Consider the following 26763-nt stretch of genomic DNA (forward strand, 5'->3'; position numbering starts at 1 on the left):
TGGTGCCAGTGCACACTCTGGACTCACTGCACTGCATCCCCAGTGGTGCCAGTGCACTCTCTGGACTCACTGCAGTGCATCCCCAGTTTTGCCAGTGCACTCTCTGGACTCACTGCACTGCATACCCAGTGGTGCCAGTGCACTCTCTGGACTCACTGCACTGCATCCCCAGTGGAGCCAGTGCACTCTCTGGACTCACTGCACTGCATCCCCAGTGGTGCCAGTGCACTCTCTGGACTCACTGCACTGCATCCACAGTGGAGCCCGTGCACTCTCTGGACTCACTGAAGTGCATCCCCAGTGGTGCCAGTGCACTCTCTGGACTCACTGCACTGCATCCCCAGTGGTGCCAGTGCACTCTCTGGACTCACTGCACTGCATCCCCAGTGGTGCAAGTGCACTCTCTGGACTCACTGCAGTGCATCCCCAGTGGTGCCAGTGCACTCTCTGGACTCACTGCACTGCATCCCCAGTGGAGCCCGTGCACTCTCTGGACTCACTGAAGTGCATCCCCAGTGGTGCCAGTGCACTCTCTGGACTCACTGCACTGCATCCCCATTGGTGCCAGTGCACTCTGTGGACTCACTGCAGTGCATCCCCAGTGGTGCCAGTGCACTCTCTGGACTCACTGCAGTGCATCCCCAGTGGTGCCAGTACACTCACTGGACTGACTGCACTGCATCCCCAGTGGTGCTAGTGCACTCTCTGGACTCACTGCACTGCATCGCCAGTGGTGCCAGTGCACTCTCTGGACTCACTGCACTGCATCCCCAGTGGTGCCAGTGCACTCTCTGGACTCACTGCACTGCATCCCCAGTGGTGCAAGTGCACTCTCTGGACTCACTGCAGTGCATCCCCACTGGTGCCAATGCACTCTCTGGACTCACTGCAGTGCATCCCCAGTGGTGCCAGTATACTCACTGGACTCACTGCACTGCATCCCCAGTGGTGCCAGTGCACTCTCTGGACTCACTGCACTGCATCTCCAATGGTGCCAGTGTACTCTCTGGACTCACTGCACTGCATCCCCAGTGGAGCCAGTGCACTCTGTGGACTCACTGAAGTGCATCCCCATTGGTGCCAGTGCACTCTCTGGACTCACTGCACTGCATCCCCAGTGGTGCCAGTGCAATCTCTGGACTCACTGCACTGCATCCCCAGTGGTGCCAGTGCACTCTCTGGACTCACTGCAGTGCATCCCAAGTGGTGCCAAAGCACTCTCTGGACTCACTGCAGTGCATCCCCAGTGGTGCCAGTACACTCACTGGACTCACTGCACTGCATCCCCAGTGGTGCCAGTGCAGTCTCTGCACTCACTGAAGTGCATCTCCAGTGGTGCCAGTGAACTCTCTGGACTCACTGCAGTGCATCCCCAGTGGTGCCAGTGCACTCTCTGGACTCACTGCACTGCATCCCCAGTGGTGCCAGTGCACTCTCTGGACTCACTGCAGTGCATCCCCACTGGTGCCAATGCACTCTCTGGACTCACTGCAGTGCATCCCCAGTGGTGCCAGTACACTCACTGGACTCACTGCACTGCATCCCCAGTGGTGCCAGTGCACTCTCTGGACTCACTGCACTGCATCTCCAATGGTGCCAGTGTACTCTCTGGACTCACTGCACTGCATCCCCAGTGGAGCCAGTGCACTCTGTGGACTCACTGAAGTGCATCCCCTTTGGTGCCAGTGCACTCTCTGGACTCACTGCACTGCATCCCCAGTGGTGCCAGTGCACTCTCTGGACTCACTGCACTGCATCCCCAGTGGTGCCAGTGCACTCTCTGGACTCACTGCAGTGCATCCCAAGTGGTGCCAAAGCACTCTCTGGACTCACTGCAGTGCATCCCCAGTGGTGCCAGTACACTCACTGGACTCACTGCACTGCATCCCCAGTGGTGCCAGTGCAGTCTCTGCACTCACTGAAGTGCATCTCCAGTGGTGCCAGTGAACTCTCTGGACTCACTGCAGTGCATCCCCAGTGGTGCCAGTGCACTCTCTGGACTCACTGAACTGCATCCCCAGTGGTGCCAGTGCACTCTCTGGACTCACTGCACTGCATCCCCAGTGGTGCCAGTGCACTCTCTGGACTCACTGCACTGCATCTCCAATGGTGCCAGTGCACTCTCTGGACTCACTGCACTGCATCCCCAGTGGTGCCAATCCACTCTCTGGACTCACTGCTGTGCATCCCCAGTGGTGCCAGTGCACTCTCTGGACTCACTGCACTGCATCCCCAGTGGTACCAGTGCACTCTCTGGACTCACTGCACTGCATCCCCAGTGGTGTCAGTGCACTCTGTGGGCTCACTGCTGTGCATCCCCATTGGTGCCAGTGCACTCTCTGGACTCACTGCACTGCATCGCCAGTGGTGCCAGTGCACTCTCTGGACTCACTGCACTGCATCCCCAGTGGTGCCAGTGCACTCTCTGGACTCACTGCACTGCATCCCCAGTGGTGCCAGTGCACTCTCTGGACTCACTGCACTGCATCCCCAGTGGTGCAAGTGCACTCTCTGGACTCACTGCAGTGCATCCCCAGTGGTGCCAATGCACTCTCTGGACTCACTGCACTGCATCCCCAGTGGTGCCAGTACACTCACTGGACTCACTGCACTGCATCACCAGTGGTGCCAGTGCACTCTCTGGACTCACTGCACTGCATCTCCAATGGTGCCAGTGTACTCTCTGGACTCACTGCACTGCATCCCCAGTGGAGCCAGTGCACTCTGTGGACTCACAGAAGTGCATCCCCATTGGTGCCAGTGCACTCTCTGGACTCACTGCACTGCATCCCCAGTGGTGCCAGTGCACTCTCTGGACTCACTGCACTGCATCTCCAATGGTGCCAGTGCACTCTCTGGACTCACTGCACTGCATCCCCAGTGGTGCCAATGCACTCTCTGGACTCACTGCACTGCATCCCCAGTGGTGCCAGTGCACTCTCTGGACTCACTGCACTGCATCCCCAGTGGTGCCAGTGCACTCTCTGGACTCACTGCACTGCATCCCCAGTGGTGCCAGTGCACTCTGTGGACTCACTGCTGTGCATCCCCATTGGTGCCAGTGCACTCTCTGGACTCACTGCACTGCATCCCCAGTGGTGTCAGTGCACTCTCTGGACTCACTGCACTGCATCCCCAGTGGTGCAAGTGCACTCTCTGGACTCACTGCAGTGCATCCCAAGTGGTGCCAATGCACTCTCTGGACTCACTGCAGTGCATCCCCAGGGGTGCCAGTACACTCACTGGACTCACTGCACTGCATCCCCAGTGGTGCCAGTGCACTCTCTGCACTCACTGAAGTGCAGCCCCATTGGTGCCAGTGAACTCTCTGGACTCACTGCAGTGCATCCCCAGTGGTGCCAGTGCACTCTCTGGACTCACTGCACTGCATCCCCAGTGGTGCCAGTGCACTCTCTGGACTCACTGCACTGCATCCCCAGTGGTGCCAGTGCACTCTCTGGACTCACTGCACTGCATCTCCAATGGTGCCAGTGCACTCTCTGGACTCACTGCACTGCATCCCCAGTGGTGCCAATGCACTCTCTGGACTCACTGTTGTGCATCCCCAGTGGTGCCAGTGCACTCTCTGGACTCACTGTACTGCATCCCCAGTGGTGCCAGTGCACTCTCTGGACTCACTACACTGCATCCCCATTGGTGCCAGTGCACTCTCTGGACTCACTGCACTGCATCCCCAGTGGTGCCAGTGCACTCTCTGGACTTGCTCCACTGCATCCCCAGTGGTGCCAGTGCACTCTCAGGACTCACTGCACTGCATCCCCAGTGTTGCCAGTGCACTCTCTGGACTCACTGCAATGCATACTCAGTGGAGCCCGTGCACTCTCTGGACTCACTGCACAGCATCCCCAGTGGTGCCAGTGCACTCTCTGGACTCACTGCACTGCATCCCCAGTGGTGCCAGTGCACTCTCTGGACTCACTGCACTGCATCCCCAGTGGTGCCAGTGCACTCTCTGGACTCACTGCACTGCATCTCCAATGGTGCCAGTGCACTCTCTGGACTCACTGCACTGCATCCCCAGTGGTGCCAATGCACTCTCTGGACTCACTGTTGTGCATCCCCAGTGGTGCCAGTGCACTCTCTGGACTCACTGTACTGCATCCCCAGTGGTGCCAGTGCACTCTCTGGACTCACTACACTGCATCCCCATTGGTGCCAGTGCACTCTCTGGACTCACTGCACTGCATCCCCAGTGGTGCCAGTGCACTCTCTGGACTTGCTCCACTGCATCCCCAGTGGTGCCAGTGCACTCTCAGGACTCACTGCACTGCATCCCCAGTGTTGCCAGTGCACTCTCTGGACTCACTGCAATGCATACTCAGTGGAGCCCGTGCACTCTCTGGACTCACTGCACAGCATCCCCAGTGGTGCCAGTGCACTCTCTGGACTCACTGCAGTGCATCCCCAGTGGTGCCAGTGCACTCTTTGGACTCACTGAAGTGCATTCTCAGTGGTGCAAGTGCACTCTCTGGACTCACTGCACTGCATCCCCAGTGGTGCCAGTGCGCTCTCTGGACTCACTGAAGTGCATCCCCAGTGGTGCCAGTACACTCTCTGGACTCACTGCACTGCATCCCCAGTGGTGCCAGTGCACTGTCTGGACTCACTGCAGTGTATCCCAAGTGGTGCCAAAGCACTCTCTGGACTCACTGCAGTGCATCCCCAGTGGTGCCAGTACACTCACTGGACTCACTGCACTGCATCCCCAGTGGTGCCAGTGCAGTCTCTGCACTCACTGAAGTGCATCTCCAGTGGTGCCAGTGAACTCTCTGGACTCACTGCAGTGCATCCCCAGTGGTGCCAGTGCACTCTCTGGACTCACTGCACTGCATCCCCAGTGGTGCCAGTGCACTCTCTGCACTCACTGCAGTGCATCCCCACTGGTGCCAATGCACTCTCTGGACTCACTGCAGTGCATCCCCAGTGGTGCCAGTACACTCACTGGACTCACTGCACTGCATCCCCAGTGGTGCCAGTGCACTCTCTGGACTCACTGCACTGCATCTCCAATGGTGCCAGTGTACTCTCTGGACTCACTGCACTGCATCCCCAGTGGAGCCAGTGCACTCTGTGGACTCACTGAAGTGCATCCCCTTTGGTGCCAGTGCACTCTCTGGACTCACTGCACTGCATCCCCAGTGGTGCCAGTGCACTCTCTGGACTCACTGCACTACATCCCCAGTGGTGCCAGTGCACTCTCTGGACTCACTGCAGTGCATCCCAAGTGGTGCCAAAGCACTCTCTGGACTCACTGCAGTGCATCCCCAGTGGTGCCAGTACACTCACTGGACTCACTGCACTGCATCCCCAGTGGTGCCAGTGCAGTCTCTGCACTCACTGAAGTGCATCTCCAGTGGTGCCAGTGAACTCTCTGGACTCACTGCAGTGCATCCCCAGTGGTGCCAGTGCACTCTCTGGACTCACTGCACTGCATCCCCAGTGGTGCCAGTGCACTCTCTGGACTCACTGCACTGCATCCCCAGTGGTGCCAGTGCACTCTCTGGACTCACTGCACTGCATCTCCAATGGTGCCAGTGCACTCTCTGGACTCACTGCACTGCATCCCCAGTGGTGCCAATGCACTCTCTGGACTCACTGCTGTGCATCCCCAGTGGTGCCAGTGCACTCTCTGGACTCACTGCACTGCATCCCCAGTGGTACCAGTGCACTCTCTGGACTCACTGCACTGCATCCCCAGTGGTGTCAGTGCACTCTGTGGGCTCACTGCTGTGCATCCCCATTGGTGCCAGTGCACTCTCTGGACTCACTGCACTGCATCGCCAGTGGTGCCAGTGCACTCTCTGGACTCACTGCACTGCATCCCCAGTGGTGCCAGTGCACTCTCTGGACTCACTGCACTGCATCCCCAGTGGTGCCAGTGCACTCTCTGGACTCACTGCACTGCATCCCCAGTGGTGCAAGTGCACTCTCTGGACTCACTGCAGTGCATCCCCAGTGGTGCCAATGCACTCTCTGGACTCACTGCAGTGCATCCCCAGTGGTGCCAGTACACTCACTGGACTCACTGCACTGCATCCCCAGTGGTGCCAGTGCACTCTCTGGACTCACTGCACTGCATCTCCAATGGTGCCAGTGTACTCTCTGGACTCACTGCACTGCATCCCCAGTGGAGCCAGTGCACTCTGTGGACTCACAGAAGTGCATCCCCATTGGTGCCAGTGCACTCTCTGGACTCACTGCACTGCATCCCCAGTGGTGCCAGTGCACTCTCTGGACTCACTGCACTGCATCTCCAATGGTGCCAGTGCACTCTCTGGACTCACTGCACTGCATCCCCAGTGGTGCCAATGCACTCTCTGGACTCACTGCTGTGCATCCCCAGTGGTGCCAGTGCACTCTCTGGACTCACTGCACTGCATCCCCAGTGGTGCCAGTGCACTCTCTGGACTCACTGCACTGCATCCCCAGTGGTGCCAGTGCACTCTGTAGACTCACTGCTGTGCATCCCCATTGGTGCCAGTGCACTCTCTGGACTCACTGCACTGCATCCCCAGTGGTGTCAGTGCACTCTCTGGACTCACTGCACTGCATCCCCAGTGGTGCAAGTGCACTCTCTGGACTCACTGCAGTGCATCCCAAGTGGTGCCAATGCACTCTCTGGACTCACTGCAGTGCATCCCCAGGGGTGCCAGTACACTCACTGGACTCACTGCACTGCATCCCCAGTGGTGCCAGTGCACTCTCTGCACTCACTGAAGTGCAGCCCCATTGGTGCCAGTGAACTATCTGGACTCACTGCAGTGCATCCCCAGTGGTGCCAGTGCACTCTCTGGACTCACTGCACTGCATCCCCAGTGGTGCCAGTGCACTCTCTGGACTCACTGCACTGCATCCCCAGTGGTGCCAGTGCACTCTCTGGACTCACTGCACTGCATCTCCAATGGTGCCAGTGCACTCTCTGGACTCACTGCACTGCATCCCCAGTGGTGCCAATGCACTCTCTGGACTCACTGTTGTGCATCCCCAGTGGTGCCAGTGCACTCTCTGGACTCACTGTACTGCATCCCCAGTGGTGCCAGTGCACTCTCTGGACTCACTACACTGCATCCCCATTGGTGCCAGTGCACTCTCTGGACTCACTGCACTGCATCCCCAGTGGTGCCAGTGCACTCTCTGGACTTGCTCCACTGCATCCCCAGTGGTGCCAGTGCACTCTCAGGACTCACTGCACTGCATCCCCAGTGTTGCCAGTGCACTCTCTGGACTCACTGCAATGCATACTCAGTGGAGCCCGTGCACTCTCTGGACTCACTGCACAGCATCCCCAGTGGTGCCAGTGCACTCTCTGGACTCACTGCAGTGCATCCCCAGTGGTGCCAGTGCACTCTTTGGACTCACTGAAGTGCATTCTCAGTGGTGCAAGTGCACTCTCTGGACTCACTGCACTGCATCCCCAGTGGTGCCAGTGCGCTCTCTGGACTCACTGAAGTGCATCCCCAGTGGTGCCAGTACACTCTCTGGACTCACTGAAGGGCATTCTCAGTGGTGCCAGTGCACTCTCTGGACTCACTGCAGTGCATCCCCAGTGGTGCCAGTGCACTCTCTGGACTCACCGCACCGCATACCCAGTGGTGCCAGTGCACTCTCTGGACTCACTGCAGTGCATCACCAGTGGTGCCACTGCACTCTCTGGACTCACTGCACTGCATCCCCAGTGGTGCCAGAGCACTCTCTGGACTCACTGCACTGCATCCCCAGCGGTGCCAGTGCACTCTCTGGACTCACTGCACTGCATCCCCAGTGGTGCCAGAGCACTCTCTGGACTCACTGCACTGCATCCCCAGTGGAGCCAGTGCGATCTCTGGACTCACTGCACTGCATCCCCAGTGGTGCCAGTGCACTCTGTGGACTCACTGCAGTGCATCCCCAGTGGAGCCCGTGCACTCTGTGGACTCACTGCAGTGCATTCTCAGTGGTGCCAGTGCACTCTCTGGACTCACTGCACTGCATCCCCAGTGGTGCCAGTACACTCACTGGACTGACTGCACTGCATCCCCAGTGGTGCTAGTGCACTCTCTGGACTCACTGCACTGCATCTCCAGTGGTGCCAGAGCACTCTCTGGACTCACTGCAGTGCATCCCCAGTGGTGCCAGTGCACTCTCTGGACTCACTGCGCTGCATCCCCAGTGGTGCCAGTGCACTCTGTGGACTCACTGCTGTGCATCCCCATTGGTGCCAGTGCACTCTCTGGACTCACTGCACTGCATCCACAGTGGTGCCAGTGCACTCTGTGGACTCACTGCAGTGCATCCCCAGTGGTGCAAGTGCACTCTCTGGACTCACTGCAGTGCATCCCAAGTGGTGCCAATGCACTCTCTGGACTCACTGCAGTGCATCCCCAGTGGTGCCAGTACACTCACTGGACTCACTGCACTGCATCCCCAGTGGTGCCAGTGAACTCTCTGGACTTGCTGCACTGCATCCCCAGTGGTGCCAGTGCACTCTCTGGACTCACTGATGTGCATCCCCATTGGTGCCTGTGCACTCTCTGGAGTAACTGCAGTGCATCCCCAGCGGTGCCAAAGCACTCTCTGGACTCCCGGCACCGCATCCCCAGTGGTGCCAGTGCACTCACTGGGCTCACTGCAGTGCATCCCCAGTGGTGCCAGTGCACTCTCTGGAGTCACTGCTCTGCATCCCCAGTGGTGCCAATGCACTCTCCGGACCTCCGGCACCGCATCCCCAGTGGAGCCAGTGCACTCTCTGGACTCGCGGCACTGCATCCCCAGTGGTTCCAGTGCACTCTCTCGAGTCACTGCACTACATCCCCAGTTGTGCCAGTGCACTCACTGGACTCACTGTACTGCATCATCAGTGGTGCCAGTGCACTCTCTGGACTCACTGCACTGCATCCCCAGTGGTGCCAGTGCACTCTCTGGACTCACTGCACTGCATCCCCAGTGGTGCCAGTGCTATCCCTGGACTCACTGTAGTGCATCCCCAGTGGTGCCAGTGCACTCTCTGGACTCACTGCAGTGCATCCCCAGTGGTGCCAGTGCACTCTCTGGACTCACTGAAGTGCATTCTCTGTGGTGCCAGTGCACTCTCTGGACTCACTGCAGTGCATCCCCAGTTGTGCCAGTGCACTCACTGGACTCACTGCACTGCATCCCCAGTGGTGCCAGTGCTATCCCTGGACTCACTGTAGTGCATCCCCAGTGGTGCCAGTGCACTCTCTGGACTCACTGCAGGGCATCCCCAGTGGTGCCAGTGCACTCTCTGGACTCACTGCGCTGCATCCCCAGTGCTGCCAGTGCACTCTCTGGACTCACTGCACTGCATCACCTGTGGTGCCAGTGCACTCTCTGGACTCACTGCACCGCATCCGCAGTGGTGCCAGTGCACTCTCTAGAGTCACTGCGCTGCATCCCCAGTTGTGCCAGTGCACTCTCTGGACTCACTGCAGTGCATCCCCAGTGGTGCCAGTGCACTCTCTGGACTCACTGCAGTGCATCCCCAGTGGTACCAGTGCACTCTCTGAACTAGCGTCACTGCATACCCAGTGGTGCCAGTGCACTCTCTGGACTCACTGAAGTGCATCCCCAGTGGTGCCAGTGCACTCTCTGGACTCACTGCAGTGCATTCCCGGTGGTGCCAGTGCACTCTCTGGACTCACTGCAGTGCATCCCCAGTGGTGCTAGTGCACTCTGGACTCACTGCAGTGCATCCCCAGTGGTGCCAGTGCACTCTCTGGACTCACTGCAGTGCATCCCCAGTGGTGCTAGTGTACTCTGGACTCACTGCAGTGCATCCCCAGTGGTGCCAGTGCACTCTCTGAACTCACTGCTCTGCATCCCCAGTGGTGCCAGTGCACTCTCTGGACTCACTGTACTGCATCCCCAGTGGTGCCAGTGCACTCTCTGGACTCACCGCACTGCACCCTGAGTGGTGCCAGTGCACTCTCTGGACTCACTGCACCGCATCCCCAGTGGTGCCAGTGCACCCTCTAGAGTCACTGCGCTGCATCCCCAGTGGTGCCAGTGCACTCTCTGGAGTGACTGCAGTGCATCCCCAGTGGTGCCAGTGCACTCTCTGGACTCACTGCACTGCATCCCCAGTGGTGCCAGTGCACTCTCTTGACTCACTGCACTGCACCCTGAGTGGTGCCAGTGCACTCTCTGGACTCACTGCACTGCATCCCCAGTGGTGCCAGTGCACTCTCTAGAGTCACTGTACTGCATCCCCAGTGGTGCCAAAGCACTCTCTGGACTCCCGCCACCGCATCCCCAGTGGTTCCAGTGCACTCTCTGCACTCACTGCACTGCATCTCGAGTGGTGCCAGTGCACTCTCTGGACTCACTGCAGTCCATCTCCAGTGGTGCCAGTGCACTCTCTGGACTCACTGCAGTGCATCCCCAGTGCTGCCAGTGCTCTCTCTGGACTCACTGCACTGCATCCACATTGGTGCCAGTGCACTCTCTGGACTCACTGCGCTGCATCCCCAGTGGTGCCAGTACACTCACTGGACTCACTGCACTGTATCCCCAGTGGTGCCAGTGCAGTCTCTGCACTCACTGAAGTGCATCTCCAGTGGTGCCAGTGAACTCTCTGGACTCACTGCACTGCATCCCCAGTGGTGCCAGTGCACTCTCTGGACTCACTGCACTGCATCCCCAGTGGTGCCAGTGCGCTCTCTGGACTCACTGAAGTGCATTCTCAGTGGTGCCAGTGCACTCTCTGGACTCACTGCAGTGCATCCCCAGTGGTGCCAGTACACTCTCTGGACTCACTGCACTGCATCCCCAGTGGTGCTAGTGCAATCTGTGGACTCACTGCAGTGCATCCACAGTGGTGCCAGTGCACTCTCTGGACTCACTGAAAGGCATTCTCAGTGGTGCCAGTGCACTCTCTGGACTCACTGCAGTGCATCACCAGTGGTCCAGTGCACTCTCTGGACTCACCGTACCGCATCCCCAGTGGTGCCAGTGCACTCTCTGGAGTAACTGCAGTGCATCACCAGTGGTGCCAGTGCACTCTCTGGACTCACTGCACTGCATCCCCAGTGGTGCCAGTGCACTCTCTGGACTCACTGCACTGCATCCCCAGTGGTGCCAGAGCACTCTCTGGACTCACTGCACTGCATCCCCAGTGCTGCCTGTGCACTCTCTGGACTCACTGCACTGCATCCCCAGTGGTGCCACTGCACTCTCTGGACTCACTGCACTGCATCCCCAGTGGTGCCAGTGCACTCCCTGCACTCACTGCACTGCATCCCCAGTGGTGCCAGTGCACTCACTGGACTCACTGCAGTGCATTCCCTCTGGTGCCAGTGCACTCTCTGGACTCACTGCACTGCATCCCCAGTGGTGCCAGTGCACTCTCTGGACTCACTGCAGTGCATCCCCAGTGGTGCCAGTGCACTCTCTGGACTCACTGCAGTGCATCCCCAGTGGTGCCAGTGCACTCTCTGGACTCACTGAAGTGCATCCCCCGTGGTGCCAGTGCGATCTCTGGACTCACTGCACTGCATTCCCAGTGGTGCCAGTGCACACTCTGGACTCACTGCACTGCATCCCCAGTGTTGCCAGTGCACTCTCTGGACTCACTGCACTGCATCCCCAGTGGTGCCAGTGCACTCTGTGGACTCACTGCAGTGCATCCCCAGTGGTGCCAGTGCACTCTCTGGACTCACTGAAGTGCATTCTCAGTGGTGCCAGTGCACTCTCTGGACTCACTGCAGTGCATCCCCAGTGGTGCCAGTACACTCTCTGGAGTAACTGCACTGCATCCCCAGTGGTGCTAGTGCACTCTCTGGACTCACTGCACTGCATCCCCAGTGGTGCCAGAGCACTCTCTGGACTCACTGCAGTGCATCCCCAGTGGTGCCAGTGCACTCTGTGAACTCACTGTACTGCATCTCCAGTGGTGCCAGTGCACTCTGTGGGCTCACTGCTGTGCATCCCCATTGGTGCCAGTGCACTCTCTGGACTCACTGCACTGCATGCCCAGTGGTGCCAGTGCACTCTCTGGACTAACTGCACTGCATCCCCAGTGGAGCAAGTGCACTCTCTGGACTCACTGCAGTGCATCCCAAGTGGTGCCAATGCACTCTCTGGACTCAATGCAGTGCATCCCCAGTGGTGCCAGTACACTCAATGGACTCACTGCACTGCATCCCCAGTGGTGCCAGTGCAGTCTCTGCACTCACTGAATTGCATCCCCAGTGGTGCCAGTGAACTCTCTGGACTCACTGCAGTGCATCCCCAGTGGTGCCAGTGCACTCTCTGGACTCACTGAACTGCATCCCCAGTGGTGCCAGTGCACTCTCTGGACTCACTTCACTGCATCCCCAGTGCTGCCAGTGCACTCTCTGGACTCACTGCAGTGCATCCCCAGTGGTGCCAGTGCACTCTCTGGACTCACTGCAGTGCATCCCCAGTGGAGCCCGTGCACTCTCTGGACTCACTGAAGTGCATCCCCAGTGGTGCCAGTGCACTCTCTGGACTCACTGCACTGCATCCCCAGTGGTGCCAGTGCACTCTGTGGACTCACTGCGCTGCATCCCCAGTGGTGCCAGTGCACTCTCTGGACTCACTGCAGTGCATCCCCAGTGGTGCCAGTACACTCACTGGACTGACTGCACTGCATCCCCAGTGGTGCTAGTGCACTCTCTGGACTCACTGCACTGCATCGCCAGTGGTGCCAGAGCACTCTCTGGACTCACTGCAGTGCATCCCCAGTGGTGCCAGTGCACTCTCTGGACTCACTGCTGTGCATCCCCATTGGTGCCAGTGCACTCTCTGGACTCACTGCACTGCATCCCCAGTGGTGCCAGTGCACTCTCTGGACTCACTGCACTGCATCCCCAGTGGTGCAAGTGCACTCTCTGGACTCACTGCAGTGCATCCCCAGTGGTGCCAGTGCACTCTCTGGACTCACTGCAGTGCATCCCCAGTGGAGCCCGTGCACTCTCTGGACTCACTGAAGTGCATCCCCAGTGGTGCCAGTGCACTCTCTGGACTCACTGCACTGCATCCCCAGTGGTGCCAGTGCACTCTGTGGACTCACTGCAGTGCATCCCCAGTGGTGCCAGTGCACTCTCTGGACTCACTGCAGTGCATCCCCAGTGGTGCCAGTACACTCACTGGACTGACTGCACTGCATCCCCAGTGGTGCTAGTGCACTCTCTGGACTCACTGCACTGCATCGCCAGTGGTGCCAGTGCACTCTCTGGACTCACTGCACTGCATCCCCAGTGGTGCCAGTGCACTCTCTGGACTCACTGCACTGCATCCCCAGTGGTGCCAGTGCACTCTCTGGACTCACTGCACTGCATCCCCAGTGGTGCAAGTGCACTCTCTGGACTCACTGCAGTGCATCCCCAGTGGTGCCAATGCACTCTCTGGACTCACTGCAGTGCATCCCCAGTGGTGCCTGTACACTCACTGGACTCACTGCACTGCATCCCCAGTGGTGCCAGTGCACTCTCTGGACTCACTGCACTGCATCTCCAATGGTGCCAGTGTACTCTCTGGACTCACTGCACTGCATCCCCAGTGGAGCCAGTGCACTCTCTGGACTCACTGAAGTGCATCCCCATTGGTGCCAGTGCACTCTCTGGACTCACTGCACTGCATCCCCAGTGGTGCCAGTGCACTCTCTGGACTCACTGCACTGCATCCCCAGTGGTGCCAGTGCACTCTCTGGACTCACTGCAGTGCATCCCAAGTGGTGCCAAAGCACTCTCTGGACTCACTGCAGTGCATCCCCAGTGGTGCCAGTACACTCACTGGACTCACTGCACTGCATCCCCAGTGGTGCCAGTGCAGTCTCTGCACTCACTGAAGTGCATCTCCAGTGGTGCCAGTGAACTCTCTGGACTCACTGCAGTGCATCCCCAGTGGTGCCAGTGCACTCTCTGGACTCACTGCACTGCATCCCCAGTGGTGCCAGTGCACTCTCTGGACTCACTGCACTGCATCCCCAGTGGTGCCAGTGCACTCTCTGGACTCACTGCACTGCATCTCCAATGGTGCCAGTGCACTCTCTGGACTCACTGCACTGCATCCCCAGTGGTGCCAATGCACTCTCTGGACGCACTGCTGTGCATCCCCAGTGGTGCCAGTGCACTCTCTGGACTCACTGCACTGCATCCCCAGTGGTGCCAGTGCACTCTCTGGACTCACTGCACTGCATCCCCAGTGGTGCCAGTGCACTCTGTGGCCTCACTGCTGTGCATCCCCATTGGTGCCAGTGCACTCTCTGGACTCACTGCACTGCATCCCCAGTGGTGCCAGTGCACTCTCTGGACTCACTGCACTGCATCCCCAGTGGTGCAAGTGCACTCTCTGGACTCACTGCAGTGCATCCCCAGAAGTGCCAGTGCACTCTCTGGACTCACTGCAGTGCATCCCCAGTGGAGCCCGTGCACTCTCTGGACTCACTGAAGTGCATCCCCAGTGGTGCCAGTGCACTCTCTGGACTCACTGCACTGCATCCCCAGTGGTGCCAGTGCACTCTCTGGACTCACTGCACTGCATCCCCAGTGGTGCCAGTGCACTCTCTGGACTCACTGCAGTGCATCCCCAGTGGTGCCAGTACACTCACTGGACTGACTGCACTGCATCCCCAGTGGTGCTAGTGCACTCTCTGGACTCACTGCACTGCATCCCCAGTGGTGCTAGTGCACTCTCTGGACTCACTGCACTGCATCCCCAGTGGTGCCAGTGCACTCTCTGGACTCACTGCACTGCATCCCCAGTGGTGCCAGTGCACTCTCTGGACTCACTGCACTGCATCCCCAGTGGTGCAAGTGCACTCTCTGGACTCACTGCAGTGCATCCCAAGTGGTGCCAATGCACTCTCTGGACTCACTGCAGTGCATCCCCAGTGGTGCCAGTACACTCACTGGACTCACTGCACTGCATCCCCAGTGGTGCCAGTGCACTCTCTGCACTCACTGAAGTGCAGCCCCATTGGTGCCAGTGAACTATCTGGACTCACTGCAGTGCATCCCCAGTGGTGCCAGTGCACTCTCTGGACTCACTGCACTGCATCCCCAGTGGTGCCAGTGCACTCTCTGGACTCACTGCACTGCATCCCCAGTGGTGCCAGTGCACTCTCTGGACTCACTGCACTGCATCTCCAATGGTGCCAGTGCACTCTCTGGACTCACTGCACTGCATCCCCAGTGGTGCCAATGCACTCTCTGGACTCACAGCTGTGCATCCCCAGTGGTGCCAGTGCACTCTCTGGACTCACTGTACTGCATCCCCTGTGGTGCCAGTGCACTCTCTGGACTCACTACACTGCATCCCCATTGGTGCCAGTGCACTCTCTGGACTCACTGCACTGCATCCCCAGTGGTGCCAGTGCACTCTCTGGACTTGCTCCACTGCATCCCCAGTGGTGCCAGTGCACTCTCTGGACTCACTGCACTGCAACCCCAGTGTTGCCAGTGCACTCTCTGGACTCACTGCAATGCATACTCAGTGGAGCCCGTGCACTCTCTGGACTCACTGCACAGCATCCCCAGTGGTGCCAGTGCACTCTCTGGACTCACTGCAGTGCATCCCCAGTGGTGCCAGTGCACTCTTTGGACTCACTGAAGTGCATTCTCAGTGGTGCAAGTGCACTCTCTGGACTCACTGCACTGCATCCCCAGTGGTGCCAGTGCGCTCTCTGGACTCACTGAAGTGCATCCCCAGTGGTGCCAGTACACTCTCTGGACTCACTGAAGGGCATTCTCAGTGGTGCCAGTGCACTCTCTGGACTCACTGCAGTGCATCCCCAGTGGTGCCAGTGCACTCTCTGGACTCACCGCACCGCATACCCAGTGGTGCCAGTGCACTCTCTGGAGTAACTGCAGTGCATCACCAGTGGTGCCACTGCTCTCTCTGGACTCACTGCACTGCATCCCCAGTGGTGCCAGAGCACTCTCTGGACTCACTGCACTGCATCCCCAGCGGTGCCAGTGCACTCTCTGGACTCACTGCACTGCATCCCCAGTGGTGCCAGAGCACTCTCTGGACTCACTGCACTGCATCCCCAGTGGAGCCAGTGCTATCTCTGTACTCACTGCACTGCATCCCCAGTGGTGCCAGTGCACTCTGTGGACTCACTGCAGTGCATCCCCAGTGGAGCCCGTGCACTCTGTGGACTCACTGCAGTGCATTCTCAGTGGTGCCAGTGCACTCTCTGGACCTCCGGCACCGCATCCCCAGTGGAGCCAGTGCACTCTCTGGACTCGCGGCACTGCATCCCCAGTGGTTCCAGTGCACTCTCTCGAGTCACTGCACTACATCCCCAGTTGTGCCAGTGCACTCACTGGACTCACTGTACTGCATCATCAGTGGTGCCAGTGCACTCTCTGGACTCACTGCACTGCATCCCCAGTGGTGCCAGTGCACTCTCTGGACTCACTGCACTGCATCCCCAGTGGTGCCAGTGCTATCCCTGGACTCACTGTAGTGCATCCCCAGTGGTGCCAGTGCACTCTCTGGACTCACTGCAGTGCATCCCCAGTGGTGCCAGTGCACTCTCTGGACTCACTGAAGTGCATTCTCTGTGGTGCCAGTGCACTCTCTGGACTCACTGCAGTGCATCCCCAGTTGTGCCAGTGCACTCACTGGACTCACTGCACTGCATCCCCAGTGGTGCCAGTGCTATCCCTGGACTCACTGTAGTGCATCCCCAGTGGTGCCAGTGCACTCTCTGGACTCACTGCAGGGCATCCCCAGTGGTGCCAGTGCACTCTCTGGACTCACTGCGCTGCATCCCCAGTGCTGCCAGTGCACTCTCTGGACTCACTGCACTGCATCACCTGTGGTGCCAGTGCACTCTCTGGACTCACTGCACCGCATCCGCAGTGGTGCCAGTGCACTCTCTAGAGTCACTGCGCTGCATCCCCAGTTGTGCCAGTGCACTCTCTGGACTCACTGCAGTGCATCCCCAGTGGTGCCAGTGCACTCTCTGGACTCACTGCAGTGCATCCCCAGTGGTACCAGTGCACTCTCTGGACTCGCGTCACTGCATCCCCAGTGGTGCCACTGCACTCTCTGGACTCGCGTCACTGCATACCCAGTGGTGCCAGTGCACTCTCTGGACTCACTGAAGTGCATCCCCAGTGGTGCCAGTGCACTCTCTGGACTCACTGCAGTGCATTCCCGGTGGTGCCAGTGCACTCTCTGGACTCACTGCAGTGCATCCCCAGTGGTGCTAGTGCACTCTGGACTCACTGCAGTGCATCCCCAGTGGTGCCAGTGCACTCTCTGGAATCACTGCAGTGCATTCCCAGTGGTGCTAGTGCACTCTGGACTCACTGCAGTGCATCCCCAGTGGTGCCAGTGCACTCTCTGGACTCACTGCACTGCATCCCCAGTGGTGCCAGTGCACTCTCTGGACTCACTGTACTGCATCCCCAGTGGTGCCAGTGCACTCTCTGGACTCACCGCACTGCACCCTGAGTGGTGCCAGTGCACTCTCTGGACTCACTGCAGTGCATCCCCAGTGGTGCCAGTGCACCCTCTAGAGTCACTGCGCTGCATCCCCAGTGGTGCCAGTGCACTCTCTGGAGTGACTGCAGTGCATCCCCAGTGGTGCCAGTGCACTCTCTGGACTCACTGCACTGCATCCCCAGTGGTGCCAGTGCACTCTCTTGACTCACTGCACTGCACCCTGAGTGGTGCCAGTGCACTCTCTGGACTCACTGCACTGCATCCCCAGTGGTGCCAGTGCACTCTCTAGAGTCACTGTACTGCATCCCCAGTGGTGCCAAAGCACTCTCTGGACTCCCGCCACCGCATCCCCAGTGGTGCCAGTGCACTCTCTGCACTCACTGCACTGCATCCCGAGTGGTGCCAGTGCACTCTCTGGACTCACTGCAGTGCATCCCCAGTGCTGCCAGTGCTCTCTCTGGACTCACTGCACTGCATCCACATTGGTGCCAGTGCACTCTCTGGACTCACTGCGCTGCATCCCCAGTGGTGCCAGTACACTCACTGGACTCACTGCACTGTATCCCCATTGGTGCCAGTGCAGTCTCTGCACTCACTGAAGTGCATCTCCAGTGGTGCCAGTGAACTCTCTGGACTCACTGCAGTGCATCCCCAGTGGTGCCAGTGCACTCTCTGGACTCACTGCACTGCATCCCTAGGGCACTCTCTGCAGACACTGCAGTGCATCCCCAAAGGTGACAGTGCACTCTCTGGACTCACTGCACTGCATCCCCAGTGGTGCCAGTGCACTCTCTGGACTCAGTGCACTACTCCAGCCGCGGCAGTCGCTCCAGCCGCGGTAGCCCTCCAGCCGCGGCAGCCGCTCCGTCCGCGGCATACGCGGCAGACTCTCCAACCGCGGCAGCCGCTCCAGCCGCGGAAGCCGCGGCAGCCGCTCCAAACGCGGCAGGCGCTCCAACCGCGGCAACCGCTCCACTCGGTAGCGGCTGGAGCGGCTGCCGCGGCAAGAGCGGCTGCAGCGGCTGCCGCGGCTGGATCTCCTGCCGCGTTTGGAGCGGTTACCGCGGCTGGAGCGGCTGGAGCGGCTGCCGCGGCTGGAGCGGCTGCCGCGGCTGGATCTCCTGCCGCGTTTGGAGCGGTTACCGCGGCTGGAGCGGCTGGAGCGGCTGCCGCGGCTGGAGCGGCTGGAGCGGAAACCGAGGCTGGAGCGCCACTCTCTGGACTCACTGCACTGCATCACCAGTGGTGCCAGTGCACTCTCTGGACTCACTGCACTGCTTCCCCAGTGGTGCCAGTGCACTCTCTGGACTCACTGCACTGCATCCCCAGTGGCGCTAGTGCACTCTCTGGACTCACTGCAGTGCATCCCCAGTGGTGCCAGTGCACTCTCTGGACACACTGAAGTGTATTTTCAGTGGTGCCAGTGCACTCTCTGGACTCACTGCACTGCATCCCCAGTGGTGCCAGTGCACTCTCTGGACTCACTGCAGTGCATCCCCAGTGGTGCCAGTGCGCTCTCTGGACTCACTGCAGTGCATCCCCCGTGGTGCAAGTGCACTCTCTGGACTCACTGGAGTGCATCACCTGTGGTGCCAGTGCACTCTCTGGACTCACTGCACTGCATCCCCAGTGCTGCCAGGGCACTCTATGGACTCACTGCACTGCATCCCCAGTGGTGCCAGTGCACTCTCTGGACTCACTGAAGTGCATTCTCAGTGGAGCCTGTGCACTCTCTGGACTCACTGCACTGCATCCCCAGTGGTGCCAGTGCACTCTCTGGACTCACTGCACTGCATCCCCAGTGGTGCCAGTGCTATCCCTGGACTCACTGTAGTGCATCCCCAGTGGTGCCAGTGCACTCTCTGGACTCACTGCAGTGCATCCCCAGTGGTGCCAGTGCACTCTCTGAACTCACTGAAGTGCATTCTCAGTGGTGCCAGTGCACTCACTGGACTCACTGCACTGCATCCCCAGTGGTGCCAGTGCACTCTCTGGGCTCACTGCAGGGCATCCCCAGTGGTGCCAGTGCACTCTCTGGACTCACTGCAGTGCATCCCCAGTGGTGCCAGTGCTATCCCTGGACTCACTGTAGTGCATCCCCAGTGGTGCCAGTGCACTCTCTAGACTCACTGCAGGGCATCCCCAGTGGTGCCAGTGCACTCTCTGGACTCACTGCACTGCATCCCCAGTGGTGCCAGTGCACTCTCTGGACTCACTGCAGTGCATCCCCAGTAGTGCCAGTGCACTCTCTGCACTCACTTCACTGCATCGCCAGTGGTGCCAGTGCACTCTCTGGACTCACTGCACTGCATTCCCAGTGGTGACAGTGAAGTCTTTGGACTCACTGCACTCCATCCCCACTGGTGCCTTTGCACTCCCTGGACTCACTGCACTGCTCCAGCCGCGGCAGCCGCTCCAGCCGCGGTAGCCCTCCAGCCGTGGCAGCCGCTCTACTCGGTAGCGGCTGGAGCGGCTGCCGCGGCTGGAGCGGCTGGAGCGGCTGCCGCGGCTGGAGCGGCTGCCGCGGTTGGAGCGGCTGCCGCGGCTGGAGCGGCTGGAGCGGATGCCGCGGCTGGAGCGGCTGGAGCGGCTGCCGCGGCTGGAGCGTCTGGCGCGGCTGGAGGAGCTACCGCGTCTGGAGCGGTTAACGCGGCTGGAGCGGATGCCGAGGCTGGAGCGGATGCCGCGGCTGGTGCGGCTGGAGAGGCTGCCGCGGCTGGAGCAGTGCAGTGAGTCCAGAGAGTGCACTGGCACCTTGGGGATGCAGTGCAGTGAGTAAAGAGAGTGCACTGGCACCACTGGGGATGCAGTGCAGTGAGTCCAGAGAGTGTACTGGCACCACTGGGGATGCAGTGCAGTGAGTCCAGACAGTGCACTGGCACCACTGGGGATGCAATGCAGTGAGTCCAGAGAGTGCACTGGCACCACTGGGGATGCAGTGCTGTGAGTCCAGAGAGTGCCCCGGCAACACTGGGAATGCACTACAGTGACTGCAGAGACTGCACTGACACCACTGCGGATGCAGTGCCGCGAGTCCAGAGAGTGCACTGGCACCACTGGGGATGCGGTGCCGGGAGTCCAGAGAGTGCTTTGGCACCAATGGGGATGCACTGCAGTTAGTCCAGAGAGTGCACTGGCACCACTGGGGATGCAGTGCCGTGAGTCCAGAGAATGCACTGGCACCACTGGGGATACGGTGCCGGGAGTCCAGAGAGTGCACTGACACCACTGGGGATGCGGTGCCTGGAGTCCAGAGAGTGCTTTGGCACCACTGGGGATGCAGTGCAGTGAGTCCACAGAGTGCAATGACACCACTGGGGATGCTGAGCAGTGAGTCCAGAGAGTTCACTGGCACCACTGAGAATGCATTTCAGTGAGTCCAGAGAGTGCCGTTCCAGCCTCGGCATCCGCTCCAGCCGAGTCAACCCCGCGGTAGCCCCTCCAGCCGCGGCAGACGCTCCAGACGCGGCAGCCGCTCCAGCCGCTCCAGCCGCGGCAGCCGCTCCAGCCCCTCCAGCCGCGCCAGCCTCTCCATCCGCGGCAGCCGCTCCAGCCGCGGCAGCCGCTCCAGCCGCTCCAACCGCGGCAGCCGCTCCAGCCGCTACCGAGTGGAGCGGCTGCCACGGCTGGAGGGCTACCGCGGCTGGAGCGGCTGCCGCGGCTGGAGCAGTGCAGTGAGTCCAGGGAGTGCACTTGCACCACTGGGGATGCAGCGCAGTGACTCCAGAGAGTGCACTGGCACCACTGGGGATGCACTGCAGTGAGTCCAGAGAGTGCACAGGCTCCACTGAGAATGCACTTCAGTGAGTCCAGAGAGTGCACTGGCATCACTGGGGATGCAGTGCAGTGAGTCAAGAGAGTGCACTGGCACCACTGGGGATGCACTGCAGTGAGTCCAGAGAGTGCACTGGCACCACTGGGGATGCCCTGCAGTGAGTCCAGAGAGCGCACTGGCACCACTGGGGATGCAGTGCAGTGAGTCCAGTGAGTGCACTGGCACCACTGGGTATGCAGTGCTGTGAGTCCAGAGAGTGCACTGGCAACACTGGGAATGCACTACAGTGACTGCAGAGACTGCACTGACACCACTGCGGATGCAGTGCCGCGAGTCCAGAGAGTGCACTGGCACCAATGGGGATGCACAGCAGTGAGTCCACAGAGTGCACTGGCTCCACTCGGGATGCAGTACAGTGAGTCCAGAGAGTGCACTGGCACCACTGTGGATGCAGTGCCGTGAGTCCAGAGAATGCACTGGCACCACTGGGGATACGGTGCGGGAGTCCAGAGAGTGCACTGACACCACTGGGGATCCGGTGCCTGGAGTCCAGAGAGTGCTTTGGCACCACTGGGGATGCGGTGTAGTGAGTCCACAGAGTGCAATGGCACCACAGGGGATGCACTGCAGTGAGTCCAGAGTGCACTAGCACCACTGGGGATGCAGAGCAGTGAGTCCAGAGAGTGCCGTTCCAGCCTCGGCATCCGCTCCAGCCGAGTCAACCCCGCGGTAGCCCCTCCATCCGCGGCAGACGCTCCAGACGCGGCAGCCGCTCCAGCCGCTCCAACCGCGGCAGCCGCTCCAGCCGCTACCGAGTGGAGCGGTTGCCACGGCTGGAGGGCTACCGCGGCTCGAGCGGCTGCCGCGGCTGGAGCAGTGCAGTGAGTCCAGGGAGTGCAAAGGCACCAGTGGGGAAGGAGTGCAGTGAGTCCAAAGACTTCACTGTCACCACTGGGAATGCAGTGCAGTGAGTCCAGGGAGTGCACTTGCACCACTGGGGATGCAGCGCAGTGACTCCAGAGAGTGCACTGACACCACTGGGGATGCACTTCAGTCAGTCCAGTGAGTGTACTGGCACCACTGGGGATGCACTGCAGTGAGTCCAGAGAGTGCACTGGCTCCACTGAGAATGCACTTCAGTGAGTCCAGAGAGTGCACTGGCACCACTGGGGATGCAGTGCAGTGAGTCAAGAGAGTGCACTGGCACCACTGGGGATGCACTGCAGTGAGTCCAGAGAGTGCACTGGCACCACTGGGGATGCAGTGCAGTGACTCTAGAGAGTGCACTGGCTCCACTGAGAATGCACTTCAGTGAGTCCAGAGAGTGCACTGGCACCACTGGGGATGCTGTGCAGTGAGTCAAGAGAGTGCACTGGCAGGACTGGGGATGCAGTGCAGTGAGTCCAGAGAGTGCACTGGCACCACTGGGGATGCACTGCAGTCACTCCAGAGAGTGCACTGGCACCACTGGGGATGCGGTGCAGTGAGTCCAGACAGTGCACTGGCACCACTGGGGATGTAGTGCAGTGAGTCCAGAGAGTGCACTGGAACCACTGGGGATGCGGTGGCGGGAGTCCAGAGAGTGCTTTGGCACCACTGGGGATGCAGTACAGTGAGTCCAGAGAGTGCAATGGCACCACTGGGGATGCAGCGCAGTGACTCTAGAGAGTGCACTGGCACCACTCAGGGTGCAGTGCGGTGAGTCCAGAGAGTGCACTGGCACCACTGGGTATGCAGTGCAGTGAGTCCAGAGAGTGCACTGGCACCACTAGGGATGCACTGCAGTGAGTCCAGAGTGCACTAGCACCACTGGGGATGCACTTCAGTGAGTCCAGAGAGTGCACTGGCACCACTGGGGATGCAGTGACGCGAGTCCAGAGAGTGCACTGGCACCACTGGGGATGCACTGCAGTCACTCCAGAGAGCGCACTGGCACCACTGGGGATGCGCTGCAGTGAGTCCAGAGAGTGCACTGGCACAACTGGGGATGCAGCGCAGTGACTCTAGAGAGTGCACTGGCACCACTGGGGATGCAGTGCAGTGAGTCCAGAGAGTGCACTGGCACCACAGGTGATGCACTCCAGTGAGTCCAGAGAGTGCACTTGCACCACGGGGGATGCAGTGCAGTGAGTCCACAGAGTACACTGGCACCAGTGGGGATGCAGTGCAGTGAGTCCAGAGAGTGCACTGGCACCACTGGGGATGCAGTGCAGTCAGTCCAGTGAGTGCACTGGCACCACTGGGGGTGCAGTACAGTGAGTCCAGAGAGTGCACTGGCACCACTGGGGATGCACTGCAGTGAGTCCAGACAGTGTACTGGCACCACTGGTGATGCCCTGCAGTGAGTCCAGAGAGTGCACTGGCACCACTGGGGATGCAGTGCAGTGAGTCCAGAGAGTGCACTGGCACCACTGGGGATGCACTGCAGTGAGTCCAGAGAGTGCACTGGCACCAGTGGGGCTTCAGTGCAGTGAGTCAAGAGAGTGCACTGGCACCACTGGGGATGCACTGCAGTGAGTCCAGAGAGTGCACTGGCACCACTGGGGATGCACTGCAGTGAGTCCAGAGAGTGCACTGGCACCACTGGGGATGCAGTACAGTGAGTCCACAGAGTGCACTGGCACCAGTGGGTATGCAGTACAGTGAGTCCAGAGAGTGCACTGGCACCACTGGGCATGCAGTGCAGTGAGTCCAGAGAGTGCACTGGCACCACTGGGGATGCGGTGCTGGGAGTCCAGAGAGTGCTTTGGCACCAGTGGGGATGCAGTCCAGTTACTCCAGAGACTGCACTGGCACCACCGGGGATGCAGTGCAGTGAGTCCAGAGAGTGCACTGGCACCAGTGGGGATGCACTGCAGTGAGTCCAGTGAGTGCACTGGCACCACTGGGGAAGCAGTGCAGTGAGTCCAGAGAGTGCAGTGGCACCACTGGGGATGCAGTTTAGTGAGTCCAGAGAGTGCACTGGCAGCACTGGGGATGCAGTGCAGTGAGTCCAGTGAGTGTACTGGCACCACTGGGGATGCACTGCAGTGAGTCCAGAGAGTGCACTGGCAACACTGAGAATGCACTTCAATGAGTCCAGAGAGTGCACTGGCACCACTGGGGATGCAGTGCAGTGAGTCCAGAGAGTGCAGTGGCACCACTGGGGATGCACTGCAGTGAGTCCAGAGAGTGCTTTGGCACCAGTGGGTATGCACTGCAGTTACTCCAGAGACAGCACTGTCACCACTGGGGATGCAGTGCAGTGAGTGCAGAGAGTGCACTGGCACCAGTGGGGATGCACTGCAGTGAGTCCAGAGAGTGCACTGGCACCACTGGGGATGCACTGCAGTGAGTCCAGAGAGTGCACTGTCACCACTGGGGATGCAGTACAGTGAGTCCACAGAGTGCACTGGCACCACTGGGGATGCAGTGCAGTGAGTCCAGAGAGTGCAGTGGCACCACTGGGGATGCAGTGCAGTGAATCCAGTGAGTGCACTGGCACCACTGGGGATGCAGTGCAGTGAGTCCTGAGAGTGCACTGGCACCACTGGGGATGCACTGCAGTGAGTCCAGAGATTGCACTGGCACCACTGGGGATGCAGTACAGTGAGTCCACACAGTGCACTAGCACTACTGGGGATGCAGTGCAGTGAGTCCAGAGAGTGCACTGGCACCACTGGTGATGCAGTGCAGTGAGTCCAGAGAGTGCACTGGCACCACGGGTGATGCACTGCTGTGAGTCCAGAGAGTGCACTGGCTCCACTGGGGATGCACTGCAGTGAGTCCAGAGAGTGCACTGGCACCAGTGGGGATGCACTGCAGTGAGTCCAGAGAGTGTACTGGCACCACTGGGGATGCACTGAAGTGAGTCCAGAGAGTGCACTGGCACCACTGAGAATGCACTTCAGTGAGTCCAGAGAGTGCACTGGCACCAATGGGGATGCACTGCAGTGAGTCCACAGAGTGCACTAGCACCACTGGGGATGCAGTGCAGTGAGTCCAGAGAGTGCGCTGGCACCACTGGGGATGCAGTGCAGTGAGTCGAGAGAGTGCACTGGCACCACTGGGGATGCACTGCAGTGAGACCAGTGAGTGCACTGGCACCACTGGGGATGCAGTGCAGTGAGTCCAGAGAGTGCACTGGCACCACTGGGGAAGCAGTGCAGTGAGTCCAGAGAGTGCAGTGGCACCACTAGGGATGCAGTGCAGTGAGTCCAGAGAGTGCACTGGCAGCACTGGGGATGCAGTGCAGTGAGTCCAGAGAGTGCACTGGCACCACTGGGGATGCACTTCAGTGAGTCCAGAGAGTGCACTGGCACCACTGGGGATGCAGTGCAGTGAGTCCAGAGAGTGCACTGGCACCACTGAGAATGCACTTCAGTGAGTCCAGAGAGTGCACTGGCACCACTGGGGATGCACTGCAGTGAGTCCAGAGATTGCACTGGCACCACTGGGGATGCAGTGCTGTGACTCCAGAGAGCGCACAGGCACCACTGGGGATGCAGTGCAGTGAGTCCAGAGAGTGCACTGGCACCACTCGGGATGCACTGAAGTGAGCCCAGAGAGTGCACTGGCACCAGTGGGGATGCACTGCAGTGAGTCCAGTGAGTGCACTGGCACCACTGGGGAAGCAGTGCAGTGAGTCCAGAGAGTACACTGGCACCACTGGGGATGCAGTTTAGTGAGTCCAGAGAGTGCACTGGCACCACTGGGGATGCAGTGCAGTGAGTCCAGTGAGTGTACTGGCACCACTGGGGATGCACTGCAGTGAGTCCAGAGAGTGCACTGGCACCACTGAGAATGCACTTCAATGAGTCCAGAGAGTGCACTGGCACCACTGGGGATGCACTGCAGTGAGTCCAGAGAGTGCAGTGGCACCACTGGGGATGCACTGCAGTGAGTCCAGAGAGTGCACTGGCACCAGTGGGGATGCACTGCAGTTACTCCAGAGAGTGCACTGTCACCACTGGGGATGCAGTGCAGTGAGTGCAGAGAGTGCACTGGCACCAGTTGGGATGCACTTCAGTGAGTCCAGAGAGTGCACTGGCACCACTGGGGATGCACTGCAGTGAGTCCAGAGATTGCACTGGCACCACTGGGGATGCAGTACAGTGAGTCCACACAGTGCACTAGCACCACTGGGGATGCAGTGCAGTGAATCCAGAGAGTGCACTGGCACCACTGGGGATGCAGTGCAGTGAGTCCAGAGAGTGCACTGGCACCACTGGTGATGCACTGCTGTGAGTCCAGAGAGTGCTCTTGCACCACAGGGGATGCAGTGCAGTGACTCAAGAGAGTGCACTGGCAGCACTGGGGATGCAGTGCAGTGAGTCCAGAGAGTGCACTGGCACCACTGGGGATGCAGTGCAGTGAGTCCAGAGAGTGCAATGGCACCACTGCGGATGCACTGCAGTGAGTCCAGAGAGTGCACTGGCTCCACTGGGGATGCACTGCAGTGAGTCCAGAGAGTGCACTGGCACCACTGGGGATGCACTGCAGTGAGTCCAGAGAGTGTACTGGCACCACTGGGGATGCACTGCAGTGAGTCCAGAGAGTGCACTGGCACC

The 26763-nt window shown here is 59.6% G+C and overlaps 1 long non-coding RNA gene across 1 annotated transcript in view; it reads left to right on the top strand.

The window, feature by feature from the left end:
• Positions 1 to 26763, top strand: part of LOC308187512 — a 76562-nt gene that overhangs the window by 31760 nt on the left and 18039 nt on the right. The gene's annotated exons all lie outside the window — the stretch shown is intronic.

This window comes from Anser brachyrhynchus, assembly GCF_964034855.1.
Source record: "Anser brachyrhynchus genome assembly, chromosome: 1".
Lineage (NCBI taxonomy): Eukaryota > Metazoa > Chordata > Aves > Anseriformes > Anatidae > Anser > Anser brachyrhynchus.